We start from the raw sequence: 15,171 nt of genomic DNA on the forward strand, positions 1-15,171 counted from the left end.
TTGTTAAAATTTTAATTAAAATTGCCGGATTTCTCGGTTTGGCCGAGATTTGAACCATTTTTGACTAATTTTGCACAGATTTAAAATATTTCGGTTGGAATCTCGGCTAAAAAAATTTAGAATAGTTCATATCTCAACTAAGCCGATTTTGTTAAAATTATTTAACTATATCTTGTATTCAATTTTATTTCTCATGCATTTTTGTTGCACTTGATGATAGGACATTAAAAAGCTATAAACTGCTCGTGAAACTCAAAGTGGGTCAAAATAAAAAAATATAACCTAAATATTTTTTGTACTTCTACATTTGTGCCAAATTAGAAAGAAATCAGAGTTTACGTTTTGAGTAAGTTTACTTGTAAGTAAATATGTTAATAGTTCCCACCTAATAAATATTTGTTAATTTTTAAATATGTTTTTGCAGTGCAGAGAACGCAACGCCACAACGGAGCATGTATTCCTGTAATATAATCGGTTAACTTTGCATTGTAAACATATATATTACATGTTATATATGTACATATTGTTAAGGAGATAAAAAGCAGATAACTTTAGTATTTAAAAGTAATCGTCAAGATTTAGCTTAAAGCAAAAAATTAAAAATTTGCGAAGGATGACGGATTCGGGCAGTGTTTACTCCTGCGCACGGAGTTTGTCACAGGAACTTTGACTGGAAGAGCACACAGTGATCGCGCGACACCCCGTGCGACGTGTTCGCATTTGCTTCAATCCGGCATGCGCCGTTCGCGTGCGTAAATCATTCGAAAGAACGCGTTACGTCGACTTGTCGACGTAAGAATAAGGAGAACGCTCTGCGAGGGACAGCCGAAAGTGATGCCAAAAGTTGAAACGTCGGGGAGTCGGGAAACAGTCGTTAAAGAAGCGCTTCTTACGTCGAAGCGTCGTCGCGGCGAAACGGCGCGCAAAAGGACGAGCACCAAGGACGAGGAGTTATCAGGGTCTCCTCCACCTCTGGCCCTTTTTTGCAGGTCGCTCACTTCCCGCCAAGCGGCGACCGGCGGATTGATATGACAAATCGTCGCTGTTCCAGCAGGCTGAAATTTTCGCCGGGCGCAAGCACAACGCGGTCCGTCGCGTTATTTACAGCGGGCTACTTGAACGCACCATAAAAAAAAAAGAAAAAAGAAAGGAGAGCAGTGGAACAGAGCTGCGCGACGCTCGTTCTCCGAACGGGAGTCCCACCGTGTGTGATAGACCCCGGGCCGTAATCGAGGACGAAATTTACGAAAGGTCAGCGATTGCGAAGACGCTGATATATATCTACGAGTATTAGCACTTCGGGGAGTCCATACGGTACCGTACGTTACGGGAGACCTTTTGAGGCTCGCCTTTCGTGTCTAATACGGTGGCGGTATATTATCGCGCCGAGTGAGTCATACATTTCCCGCCGCAATGATTCATAACGGCGTAAATTTCAATTCTCGATCCCGCGACGGAGACTTCTTCCCTCCCCTCCCCCCTGAGCGAGACAACGTTGTACGCGGCTGGCAGCCATCGTGCGAAATTAAAATGGTTCTTCAAAAAGAGGGAAAGAGACAGAAAGAGAGAAGGAGGAAGAGACAGGGTCAAACCTCGAGGCCGGTCTTATCAGGGGGAATCTCGCGAAATCTCACAAACACAAACGTCGGACATGTCGTCAAGATAAGCGCGAGAATGAGCGACAAAAAGGACGAGGAAATAAAAACGACTCTCGAATTTCTCGCCGCGCGGAAACAAATGTTTTTCCGTTTGACGAGAGCGCATGCCGCGAAGATACGTCGCGTAATTCGGCCGACACAGAGTGACCGCCGAGTGCGCAACGCGATTAACATACGCGAGCGTCGCGTAACTAATTTTACAGCAAAAAGATCGTAACGCCGGTTGGCACGTCGGTGCAGATACTGGAAGCAGCGGCGGCAGCAGCAGCAGCAGCAGCAAGGCTGGCCCCGCCACGAACGCGGTATTATATGCACCAAGTTTCCAGTGCAGAGCAACCTCCTCTCGCCCGAAACGGCAATATGACTTTAGCGTGGAACGGGGCGAAGAGGCGGAAGAAAAAAAGAAAAGAAGAGCGGCGCGCGGCTTGCGGGACCGCCGGTGGTTCAGTAGTTACGCTCGCGTAATGACGTTTAATTAAGATAAAAGCAGAGCTTTGAAGGAAAAATTACCTAATTTCCATCCGTAACGGGTAAACGGAGGCGTGTACGTGATCCTCGCGGAGACGGAAACGCGATGCCGTATCGATCTACGGGCTCTTTCGGCGAGGAGGAGAGATGCAAGTCGTTTTCTTCTCTTCTCTTCCGCGCAAGGTGTTTCATGCCGAATGAAAGGTACTTCGAGTGGACGGACTTTTCAATGAATTTAAGTAGCACTCTCTCAAACACGAACGTGAAATACCCAGAGTTCGTTATGTTTCGGAAATTAATCATTCGGGGGAAAAAGTTGTTATGATTTGAAAGAGAGTTGTGACAGCCTCTCTTTTTCTCTCTTTCTCTCTCTTGGTACAGACATTAAACTATTCGTGAATAAAGGGGATATCCAGCGCTTGAAAATTTTCTAAAATACCGATCTGCAGATTCGTCGCGTCTCTCTGTTCTCGATTTTCCGACAGAATAAAGTCCAACTGAATTTTACTGTCACCGGTGCACTACGGGAAAAGCTTCCTGTGACAAAGCTGTCACATCAGCCGCATCTTCATCAAATTTATTTATAGTCATTGAAAGCCAAAACGTCACCGGGATATAACGTAAAAACGAAAGGGTGGAGGATTAAAGTTCATTACTCATCACGGCGCTGCCAATGATGGCATACATTATCGTCGTCGTAACATAATCATGATTGAATTTTTTAATGAACGTCACGTTTAACGGGCACGAACGTCGTAAAAAAAAGTGCGGCGGAAAGAGATGTTTCAAATTATTCCTGGTCAAATATATGAGCGCGTTTCTGCCCAGGCAAGAGACATTGATGATGACAACTATTAAAGCAAATATCGAGTCGATATTTTGATCCTACTTTCTCACTATTCCATTCAAACCTATTTTGATATTCTGAAGTATATAATACTTATTTTGACGTTGAAGAAGGTAAGAAGAAAATTTATGAACATCATCAGAATCAAAGCAGGAGTAAATTGTATGATTAAAGTTAAATTTACTCTTTTAACTTAGCTAAATTAGCTGCTGCTGCGATGTAGAATTCAAAGTTTAACATAAATACGAAAATTTCGATTTAAATACATATTTTTCCAAGTTTAACAGCTAGTTATTAATTATTTGATACAACCGAAACATATTCCTTTTTCGCTGTCACGTACCCTTAAAAAATTCAAAAGTATTTTTTTGCAATAAAAAGGTGGTTTATGTTGCATCACGAATAACGATACGAGTATATTATTAGTTAACTGCTAGCTCCGCACATGAATGCTGCTCTCGATTACGTTATTTCTCCTGTACTACGATTCACGAAGCTGCGAAAACAGATCAGATCATCAAGAATCACTCGTTAAATTTAAAAAATATCAATAAAAGAATCAATAAAATCAATAAAAAACTTATCTTCTTCACAATTGTCAATTGTTTATTAAAAAGTATTTGCTGAAAAACAAGTTTTTCTGTAAAAAAAATTGCATTTCCATAAAGTTCCCCGATATTTAAAGTATTTTAAGCTTCATATTCGAGTTCAGCAAGTCTAAAAATGTAAAGATAATCCGATTTCATACATTTCCCTTACGGATAAATTTTAACCCTTTCACAGCATTGTTCTTTACATACACTGTCTATCTGGGTCGCGATTACCATGTTTTTTTTCTTTGAGTGCAATTGCGACGTATCGTTAATTCCCACGCACATTACGGTCGGAATAGATGTATGGGTTCGCGATCAGAAGCTTATCAAGCTATCTGTTTCCGGCATCCAGTATCGGTCCTCTCTCCACCTCTCTGTTTCTCTCTCTCTCTTTCCCTCTCCCTCGCCCCGCTCCAAACCACCGTGGTACAATTCTGTTGGCAACGGCGTGCTTTTGTGTTTCGACGAGGTAGTCGCATCCGGAATTTCGCGTGTAAACGCGACTAACACGCAGGGTTCCAATCGTCGCACCGCGGAACGACACAATGGACAATTTGTCAACGAACCTAACCGATGCCAGAACCTGCTCAACGGTCTTTGCGAGTTCCGCCATACTGATGTCGGCGGCACAACATGAGAATTAATTTCGCACTAAAGGTAAATCGACCGGCGCCGCCGATCCGATGGATTCGCGAGCGCGCGCAAATACATTCATCCCTTTATCGACAGTCTCGCGGCAACAATCGCGCGTCAAGTTTTCGTATCGTATTAAACTTACCTCGATTTCGTCCCGTTATACGGTCCCGTTCGAACGAACGGGATACGTATTGACCGATGGTGTTTACCAATTCTGCCTCGTCCATCGATAATCGTAATACTCCCGCGCGCAGTACGTCCTTTGACAACTGCCGCCAACGAAAAATTAATGATAATTTTTAGCCGTGCGTCATAAATCTCGTTACGGTGCGCGGAGGGCTGTAACAAGTGACCGAATTCGAGGATCGAGGATCGCCGAGCGCGCGCGCACTCGCAATCGCCGATGCACGGGACGCGGGCTGGTGAAGCGGCCGAAAGATAGATTCGTGCGATTTCATTTTCATGATTTATGAACGATCCGGGAAAATGGGCGCCGGCTCGTAAATCTAAACATCCGTCGAATGAACGGGTGTTAACGAACCGCTGTCCGGCGCGGTAAAAATATCACCGCGATGATGCCTTACTTTTCGTTTCGCCGTCTCTCGCATTCGCGGACTCCCGTTTAATCGAGAGATGGAACGAGACAGAGAGAGAGAGAGAGAGAGAGAGAGAGAGAGAGAGAGAGAGAGAGAGAGAGAGAAAGAGGAAGTGACATCGGGACATCGTATCTAAATGGCGCAATCGACAGACGCGAAAACTATTTCGCCACCGCGACGGACCAGATATCCGCGGCCATAACGGCGATTCATGACGCATCGGTCCCCGGCCTCGCGAGTGAGCGCAGTTACCCAAAATGCCTGCACGCAATCGAAACAATGGCCCAATCCGCGATTGCTAGCTTCCTAGTCTGCAATTTCCACTTAACGCAGTTGTCTGTAAGCCCAATGTAATTCCGCGAACGTGCGTGATTAGGTTTTGGCTGTAGTGACGTGTCGGCGCAGTATTGACCGCTAGTATTCGCATTCATTAACACCCATGTTAACGCGTAATTATATCCATATATCTACTTTCGTAGATTACACGGCAGTGCGATGAATAATGATACAGCCCGTTAAGAAGAGCGTTCAGCGAAACTCGAACGAAGATGACAAAATGCCGGAATCGTGGCGAAACGACCCACCGATAAATATAAACACGAATGTTCGCGTCTGCAAGATTCAGGGAATAGAATTGTTAAATTTTGCGTCTACATGTCGGACGGACAGGTGTACGCAAACTTTGCTTTATTCGTAAAAGCTGCAAGGCAATGTGTCATGTAAAATGTAATATCGAAATCTGAGTAAAACTTTTCGCAAATTTGTTGCCGCGTTAATATAATGCAACCTATTTTGACGTTAAAATGAAAAGAGAAATTTCGGAGTACATCATCAGAGTGAAAGTAGGAGTAAATTCATTAAACCTAAGAATTAAATCTACTTTGTTAACTTAGTTCCTATTGCGTTGTAGAATCCAAGATTTAACACAGCCAAAATTTCGTGTCGGGAAAGTTTCCATCATTCGATCGTCTCGCGTCGTGATAATCATGAGAGTCTATCTGGACACCGAGATGAGAAATTTTTTATCACGTTACTTCTGAACGAAGGTGATAAAACATACGAATCGTCACAGAACAATTCACGATAAATATAAAAACACACGTACGCCACTACGAGAGATTCGAAGAATTAGTTATTGAATCTTGCGTTTATTAAAGGAAAACGTCTTTTCTCACAATGTTACCTTCGAAACAACGAGGATTTGAACTTTCACCCATTGTCGTTAATATTACCGAGGATAACAACCATCCATCTCTCTCAGCCCCAAGTATCTTCGTGATTACAGCTAATCTAACTTAACCTAACCTATGAAACTTTTGTTGGTAAAATTCAGATGCGCGAACCCCTTTAAAGAGTCTACCATCCAAGTTTGAAGGTAGGACGCGTGACGCACCTCTCCCTCCCCTTGCTTAATCCATTAGCAACAGCATACGATCGGTACTACGCGTATTTCATGGTAGAGAGTCCCATTATTGAGAGGCATAGCGCCCACGTCGAGTTTTACACATTTATATATCAAGCATACGATGTATCACACGGCGTGACGCGCGAAAACACGATTTATAAAGTCCCCGGCAGGGTTAACGGCGTACCGGTAAGATCAGTGTGTGTCTGTCTGTGCGTGTGTGTGTGAGTGGGAGTTTCGATCCCCGGACCAAGTTGCATGAATTAGGAATCAGCGCTTTTAAATATTCCTCGACGCAACTTCCTCGAGAAATTTCGTGTAAAACTGAGAGGAACATCTCCCCTACGGGTTACTTCGCGCGAGGCGCCAGTAATCCGCGCTCCTCGCGCGTAATCCGGGGATTTACCTGACTAGCGCGCGCGTTGCCAGGTGTCAAAGGTCCTCGAAATTCGGCAGGTAAGAATCACCTCGAGCCATCGAATCGGCCTCACGCCCTTTGTTTAAATCACGAAACATTCGCGCGCGATTTGGACGCAATAAACCCGCGCGTTCTCCCGTGGGAGCCCATTCGTTTGAGCACGCCGCGTGCTTCAGGCTCTTCCAGGAGGGATCGCGTTTGGGAGAAGAGGGCGCAGAAGGGGGGTCAAAAAGAGTTTGAAATGGAGCGAGCCATGACCGAGGCAGAGCTCAGCTGTCGCGCACAGGCAGTCCGTGGAGAATCCTACATCGTACAGTCTTCGACGGAAGTTTCGCGGAGTGCGCGCATTATCCCGGCCGTTGTAAGCGCGATTACGCGCGAGCCGCTCTCAAAAGACGATTTCGGGGCCGTTCGAGCGGAAGACGTGCGAGACTCGAGCCAATTTCGCGAGCACCGAATGAACGAGCGAGCGAGTGAGCGAACGAGAACGCGTCGAAGTTTGCCAGGACAATGATGCATACGCCCGCCGTGCAATTGAAAACGCGACGCTTCGCAACGGGCAAAACGGTAATAACACTGCAAGAGCCGAATCCGAAGGTGGGCGACAAGAAAAGCGAGCCTCGCCTCGAGCTTGATCGACGATATGGTTCGCGCCTGTAATAAATTTATTCGTACGTCCAATTAATTTCGCTTCTGTGTCGTCCTTTTTCCCGTTCTACCGGAGACAAACTTCGCGATCCCAAAACTTCGCGCTTCTCGAACTTAATAGCCCTCGACACCGAGCTACGACCGTCGATAAAATTTGCATATCCCGAACGGGTTCTTTCGCGCTGTTAGCCGCGACTGTACCGTCCTTGATTCCGCTCCTGCAGGATATACAGAGGGGTCCCCTTTCACGCATATATGGTTACGGGTGCGTGTCACTGGCATCTATGATCCTTATACCGGGGGTGCATTAGCATCCTCCAGTGTTTCGCATAATATTGCCTTAACGGTACATCGCTTAGCCTGAATGTAACTACGAGCGAGCTCATTACACACGGGTCGTTTCGTCACGCATCATTTTGTTCTTTTCTTCTTCTTTAACGAACGCCCCTTTCAGTGGGGCAAGCTCGTTTTATCGGAACATCGTAAATTTCATACTCGGGTGCTCGACTCGAAATTTTAGTTCTACTTTGAACTTTCTAACATCTATATATTCTGAGGGATCAGTGTATGTATAATATACACCGAAACTAAAAGTCTACTTAGCGCCTCTAAATGGCAGAAAACGTACAAAATATACCACTCGTAAGTTCTAAAGAGAATCTCTCGGCAAATATACTGAGGAAAAAATATCTAAAGGTTAGTAAATAATTATTTGATGGGTACTAACAATATATTTACTTAAATCTAGATTCTTCTGTTTAAGTAGAACAGATAATTGCTTTCATGAAAAACTAAGACGTTGAGAAAAAATATATTTTTTTATTTGAAAAATCTTTTATATTAGTGTAAATAAATATACTGTTGGCAACTATCGAATATTTACTAGTTTTTAAATGTTCTCTCTCTCACACATACACAATGTAAGTTAAATAGAATAAATAATTACTTTCATGAGAAACTAAAATTTATATTTTATATTAGTGTAAGTAAATATGCTGTTAGTGTGCCCATCGAATGAATGTTTATTATAATTTCAATATTTTTTCTTTCAATGTAGATTAAACTGGATCGATCCTGAGCCGAAATTTTGATCCTATTTTCAGTCTCATTTCCATTCAACATCTGTTTTATTATTCTGAATCCTACACTATAAAAACTGATGTGTTAAATTTAACATTTCCCATGTGTGTCTCAAATCATCCACTCTCATTTATGTGTAAATTTAACACATCAGTTTTTACAGTGTATAATACAACCTATTTTGACGCTAAAGTGAAAAGGAAAACTTCGGACATCGTCAGAGTCAATGTAGGAGTTAATTGTATCATTAGAATTAAACCTACTTTGCTAACTCCTATTGCGTTGTAGAATTCAAGGTTTAATATAGGATCAAAATTTCATTTCGGGATTGGTGTAGGCTTCAAAATCTCAGAATAGACATTAAATGGAATATTGAGGTAAAAAGTAGGATCCAAATGTCGACTCGGGCGTACACTTCGCATCCTGCTTTTTTTCGATATTTCTGTTCGTTGCACATTCTTCGCGTTTCAAGCGTTTGACGTGGACACTGATGAGCGGCCTCGTCGGGTTCGAACGAACGCGCAGCTTAGACGTGAAACGGCAAACGGGTAAAACCGTGATGTGGCGCCACGGGAGTCAAAATCACGCGCATTTCAAGTCGGTAACGAGCTCACACTTTCAGAGTTTGCCGTCTAATTATTTTTGCCACGTCTCGACCCTGCAAATCTACCCTGTGTGTTCCTCAGCTAAACTACCCGGTCTGCTCGTGAAGATTGTTAGCACGCGAAGCGATGCTCGGTCCCGAGGGGGCAGAGGCTTCCATTCGCCTCCATCTCCCCCCGCAGACACGCATGCTCGGTATACATTGTTTCCCGCTGCTCTCTTTTGTGGCGGCTACTCAAAGTCTTCGCCTGCCTACTCCTTTTCGTTTAGCCAGCAACGACTACACCGAGATCGTAATCAGTCCTTCATCTTCCACGTCGTAGGCAAGCAGCTCGATCAAAGAGTGTCTCCCTCCCTTCCTCTTTCTCCACGGACAATAGAGATGTAGTGCACACACAATGTGCACGTGCACGCACGTACTCGTGTCAGACGCGGGATACACTTGTACGACGCGCGCGTGTGCGAAAGCACGTGCACAAGCAGGGGAATCGACTTTCGAGCCGTTCGCCTTCCGAGTTATTTTCTACGTCCGTGACGTCTTAAAGCCGCTTCACGAGGGATGTAAAGCACGCGACAGAATTCTATCGTTAATTCTGAAAATACTGCGCATTCTGGAGATGCCACGAGGGAGAGTTCTCGCGAGGCTAACATATTGCGGCGCTGTATCCCTCTCTCCTTTCTCCCTTTTTAAAGATCGCGCAAAACATCATGGCGCGGTGGACGCGCGCCCTTTGTTAGAGACGATATTAGCAATATCCCGGAAACAATGCCGATCTGCACTGCTACGTGTGTACGCCGAGGAAAGATCGAAATCGCAACATTTCGCATTCTACATCGTCCCGCGTAGATAAGACAATGGAGTGCAATCGTGAAGATTAATTCACGATGCCCCGCTATTACGAGCACAAAGCCAAAGGAGCACCCTTTGTTAACCCTAGATATCCATACCCCGTGATACAATCAAAGCGCAAACTGGGGTTCGTTCGATTGTCTCCCCCCTCTCCCCCGTTGTAGCCGTTCTGAATTTTTCGATTAATCGTAACGACCTGGCGTCCGTTCGTCGAAATTTGCGAAATACTTGGCGGTAGAGAATAAACGCGGGGAATAATTCTGGCGTCGGAGAGAGCAGATATCTCTCGTCCTGATTGTAGTCGGACGGAAAATATCGCGAGAAATGTGACGGCAGGACTACATATGGTGAATAAGACTTTCAACAAGACCCATACATAAGTCAACGCTCGATGTGTTGACCATAAATAAGACACGTGACGTTTTAGGAGCGATGCTTTATTTAACACGGTGACGAAATCGCGCTCCCCGCACAATGCCGTGTTCGAAAATTCAGCTCCGCATCCGTCGGTTCGCTTCGACTTACTCGTCACCGGATAGGATGAAAGTGAGAACATCAGGTGTTCGCTGTTTCCGATTGCCGCCGCTGCGGCACCCAAGCCTCACACGTGACAAAATAACGCGGACACAGACGGTGTATTAACTTTTTATTCCAACGAATATTTTAACTCCAACGAATATTCGTATCGCGAACGGCATCTGAAGCGGCCTCCAGTGTTCGAAAAAAAAAGGAAAAGAATACCAACTAGACATCATCCTACATCAAATGTAACAAATATTGAATAATGCATTGCTATCTTTGTTATTCGTATCAGAGTATTGCACTTCTGTGAGTATTAATTGAATTTATCCGACACATTCGCGACTGAGACTTGGATATTTTATCTGCAGTTTCTCCACAGAGAACTCGTTGATACACTCCGATTAATTTTTGCTGTATGTAATTTCTTACCTTTACAGCAAACGCGGTATTATACAGAGAATATAACTCGATTTCGATCTCTCGCGAGGATGTAGAGCGAATTGAGATAAAGGAAAAGGCCAATAGCATTTTGCGAAAATCGCAATAATAATCGAGATGTTAATTGTAGAAGATCTGTGCGTGAATAATTGTTATATAGTTATTTTCAAAGTGGTAGAGAACCTTTTTATTCAGTTTGACTTACAAGTAAACCTACTCAAAAGGTACACTCCGATTTCTTTCTAATTTGGCACAAACGCAGAAGTACAAAAAATATTTAGGTCATATTTTTTCATTTTGGCTCATTTTGAGTTTCACAGATAATTTATAGCTTTTTAATGTTCTCACTCCTATCATCAACAAATACAACAAAAATACATAAGAAAATTTAATACAAGATATAGTTAAATAATTTTCACAAAATCGGCAAAGCTGAGATACGAACCATTCTAAATTTCTTTAACCGAGATTCCAACCAAAATATTTTAAATCTATGCTAAATTAGTTAAAAATAGTTCGAATCGCGGCCAAATCAAGAAATTAATTGTATAAACAATTTTTTTCAACTTTTTGTATGTTTTGTTTAAATATTTTATTATTTATACAAATAATTTTACACATTTGGCTTCATATTCATAATCAGCAAATCAAAAACACCTATCTCGGTTGGAATCTTGGCTAAAAAAATTTAGAATGGTTCGTGCCTCAGCTATTCCAATTTTGTTAAAATATTAATTAAAATTGCCGGATTTCTCTTAGTTTGGACGAGATTCAAACCATTTTTGACTAATTTAGCACAGATTTAAAATATTTCGGTTGGAATCTCGGTTAAAGAAATTTAGAATAGTTTGTGTCTCAGCTATGTCGATTTTGTGAAAATTATTTAACTATATCTTGTAATCAATTTTATTTGTTATGCATTTTTGTTGCACTTGATGATAGAAGTGGGAACGTTAAAAAGCTATAAACTGTTCGTGAAACTCAAAGTGGGCTAAAATGAAAAAAATATGACCTAAATATTTTTTATACTTCTACAATTGTGCCAAATTAGAAAGAAATCGGAGTGTAACTTTTGGGTAGGTTTACTTGTTACTGTACAAACACACGACGGCAGATAGCGTCACTACGGCTCACCATATCGAGCGTCATCATTTACAAATTTTCTTTAATTAATATCTCGACAATTATTGTGAATATCGCAAAACAGGACTTTTGTGTTCACCTTAATCTACGCCCTCACGAGATATTGTAAGATGTCGAGCTGGAACATTCTACATAACGGAGAATTTCGCGGATTTAAACGCTTATAAGATTACCGCGACGTCACTGATCCAAATAAAAAGAGAGACTAATGCAAATAATATAAAGAAATGAGAAAAAAAAGAAAGTGCGAATCTAATAACGAGAACTGACGAAAAACAAACCGTGCCGGTATTAGCCGGCAGCCGATCCTTTCACAGAGCATTCGTTATAATTTCGATAATCTCTTTAATCCGCAGCCTTTCCAACGATTCGCTGCGATATCGGGACGTAAACGCAACGGGGAGTAAGCGCCAGCCAATTAACGCTATACAAGCGTTTAGCTGTTCTCCCGTTTCTCTTTTTTTATTTTTTAGTCGAGCGCGCGCGCGACTTTTGTAGAAATCGTCAGAGACAACGAGGATGGTATTGTAACCTGGGGAGCGCGCGGCTCATAACTCCGGCGGCGGTCTCTGCGCTTTTACGAGCGCGCGCGCGATGGTTTTGTAACGCTGCGAGAAACATTCCGTCGTGATATGTCGCGCGACGGGATGTATTTTTCGTGTGCGGTGCAACATTCGCAACGTTTGCGCACGACACTCGACGACACCGCCTCCTGACGTTTCGGCTCGCGTCGACAACGACGACCACCACTCTTGTTCGCGTCGAACACGTTCGTTTATCGTCGCTGCTTAATTAGAGGCGCGCCTCTGCAATACACACCGCGCCGTTTGCCTCTTAAAGATTCCCCGAGGAGTGACGACGGGCAGCGGGGCGTCATAAATTACGAAAACGTGCGAGCACGCGACGGTAGCGGACGCGCCCGTTTGTCGTCCTGTTTACAGCAATAATATACGTTTAATTGCAACGTCAACGTCACAGCCGCATCGTACCTCTCTCTCTCTCTCTCTCTCTCTCTCTCTCTCCTTCTCTTTCTCTACTCTTTCTCTTTCCCCCCCGCCATCCTGCTCTCTTTCTCGTTGAAATAATAATTACACAAGCGAGCAGCACGTGAGGGGAAAAGCAGGAACTGACAGAACCCCAGACCTCTCACAATTTGCGCGCGTGTAAACTCCAAGAAGAATGCAACGACAAGGCGCACGTCTCATCGCAGTCGCATACGACGAAATTAACATGCCGGTGTACGAGCGCACGTCTCTTTCCGCACGGAGAGCAAGACGAGCCTTTAGCACGACCATTCCGTATCGCCTTATTCTTCTTCGCGGTATGTTAGTTTTTCATTAACAGCGCCGTGGGAAGCGCGGCCTGCTCGATAATAAAAAGGCCCGCGGATAAATATACGGGAAGCTTAACGCGGCGACCGAACAGCGCGCCCGACAGATTGCCGCGGAAAAAAGCGTGGAAAAAATTTAGCACGCGACCGCGCACTGCTCGGACACACGTGCATCGTAACTCGAAAAAAAAAAGAATCGCCGAACTGTCATGACGAAAATACGAGTTGCACTTCAGTGAGGCAAGAGTATCAAATGTCCCGACACTAATAACACTGGTACTCTGCACATTCTCATTGTTTTGGTCTTTAAATACGAATATTTGGCTTTCAAGTATAGAATACACAGAGTATATCCCGAGTCGAAATTTTGACTCTATTTTTAGTATGACTGTTCCATTCAACATCTTTATTGATGCTAAAATAAAAAGGGAAATTTCGGACATTATCAAAGTAAGAGTAAATTGTATCAGTAGAATTAAACCTACTTTCCTAACTTAGCTCTTACTGCGTTGTATTCAAAGTTTAACATAAGACTCAAATTTTTGTTGAACTTTTTTGTTCAGTTTGATCTAAAACAAGCATACGACAGCAGACGTCGTCATCACAGCTCATCTATCATATCATGCGTGATTATTTACATACAAATCTTCTACAATATCTCGATCATTATTGCGACTTTCGGAAAACAGTATTGGACTTTTTCATTCATCTCAATTCGCTCTACGTCTTCACGAGAGACTGTGGAATCGAGAGAACGCTAGGACTTTGTATAAACATATATTAAATATATATGCATATATTTTATGTTGAGAGTTTAAATATTCGTATTTAAAAACCAAACAACCAGAACGTCTAGATTTAAATATCAGTGCTGTTCCGATTGAAAAGAAAATATGCGACACATACGTGAGTCATTAATGTTTATTTTTTTCGTTCTCTTTCATTCAGGATTTGAGATCCTCTCCATTAATGTGCAAAGCCTCGTTTACATACTTGTCTCGACTCGCGAGTTAAATTGGGCTCGGAAAGTTGTAATAAAGGACCGAACTTTGTTGTACGAACTATGCGCATGTGTACGCGCGTGGGTGTATGCGTGTGAAATTAGGAGAAACCTGCCTTGAATAAATAGTACGAAATTTCTTTCAAGAGCTCGTCCTGGAATACGTTGTATTTATATAATAATCAAACTGAAACTGAGACTATATCGACAAGTCGCCATGATACTCACGGCAATCAACACGATGCGCGGAGAACACAGACTCCAAATTTGACACAGGCGGGAAACAACAAGAGTGCGGGAGAGAAGGTTCGTTCAAGCAGATGAGAAAACAGAACGATCCCGTTCTTGCCGGGCGACTCGATCGACGACGATCCCGTACACTTCCGCGTTCGCGTTTACTGTGTCGCCTTTCTCATTACTCTTCAATTAATGTCCACACCACGGCGAAGACGGACAGTTCTTCCCCCCCGTAGTCGTCAGCCAACAGGTGCCCCCGATACCGTTCTCCTCGCGGAGAGAATTGGCTAGGAGGGGACGAAAAAGGAAGAACTTTGCGAGAGATTGTTTGCCGAAGAAAAAAGAAGACGCTTATGAAACTCGTGTCTCGGGACGCGGCCGATCGAGCGAAGCGAGTTCGACGAGCCGCGTATTGAGTATGATAGAGCGCAGGGCGGAGGATCAAAGTGCGGATATCACTCTAAAGTATGTCTTAAGACGCGGTGGAGTGAAACGCGCGGCGCGGCGCGTCGACGCGGAAGTGGAAAAGTTTTCGCGAGGCACTCCGGAGCACGCGGATCGGTGGGATTGCCGTCACGGAATGTAACGATACGATATCGTCCTCTGTGACGTTCAGTCTCACGGAAACGTCTGCTGGTCTCAGATGTCTCCTATCTCGGAAAGAGGGTCACGTTAAATGTAGCAGAGACCGGTTCTAGT

The 15,171-nt window shown here is 43.6% G+C and overlaps 1 protein-coding gene across 2 annotated transcripts in view; it reads right to left on the reverse strand.

Annotated features, from left to right (window-relative positions):
- The window catches only part of LOC116854025 (lachesin-like), a 471,144-nt gene extending 456,180 nt beyond the window's left edge, over positions 1–14,964 (reverse strand). For both annotated transcript variants that reach the window (XM_032835486.1, XM_032835484.1), the window contains exon 1: positions 14,464–14,964. The gene's annotated coding sequence lies outside the window, so the exon portion shown is untranslated. The remainder of the gene's footprint in view (positions 1–14,463) is intronic.
- Between the last annotated feature and the right edge of the window lie 207 nt (positions 14,965–15,171).

The sequence above is a fragment of the Odontomachus brunneus genome, unplaced genomic scaffold (genome assembly GCF_010583005.1).
Source record: "Odontomachus brunneus isolate Ranch 3 - 2012 unplaced genomic scaffold, Obru_v1 Obru_scaffold_007, whole genome shotgun sequence".
Classification (NCBI taxonomy): Eukaryota; Metazoa; Arthropoda; class Insecta; order Hymenoptera; family Formicidae; genus Odontomachus; species Odontomachus brunneus.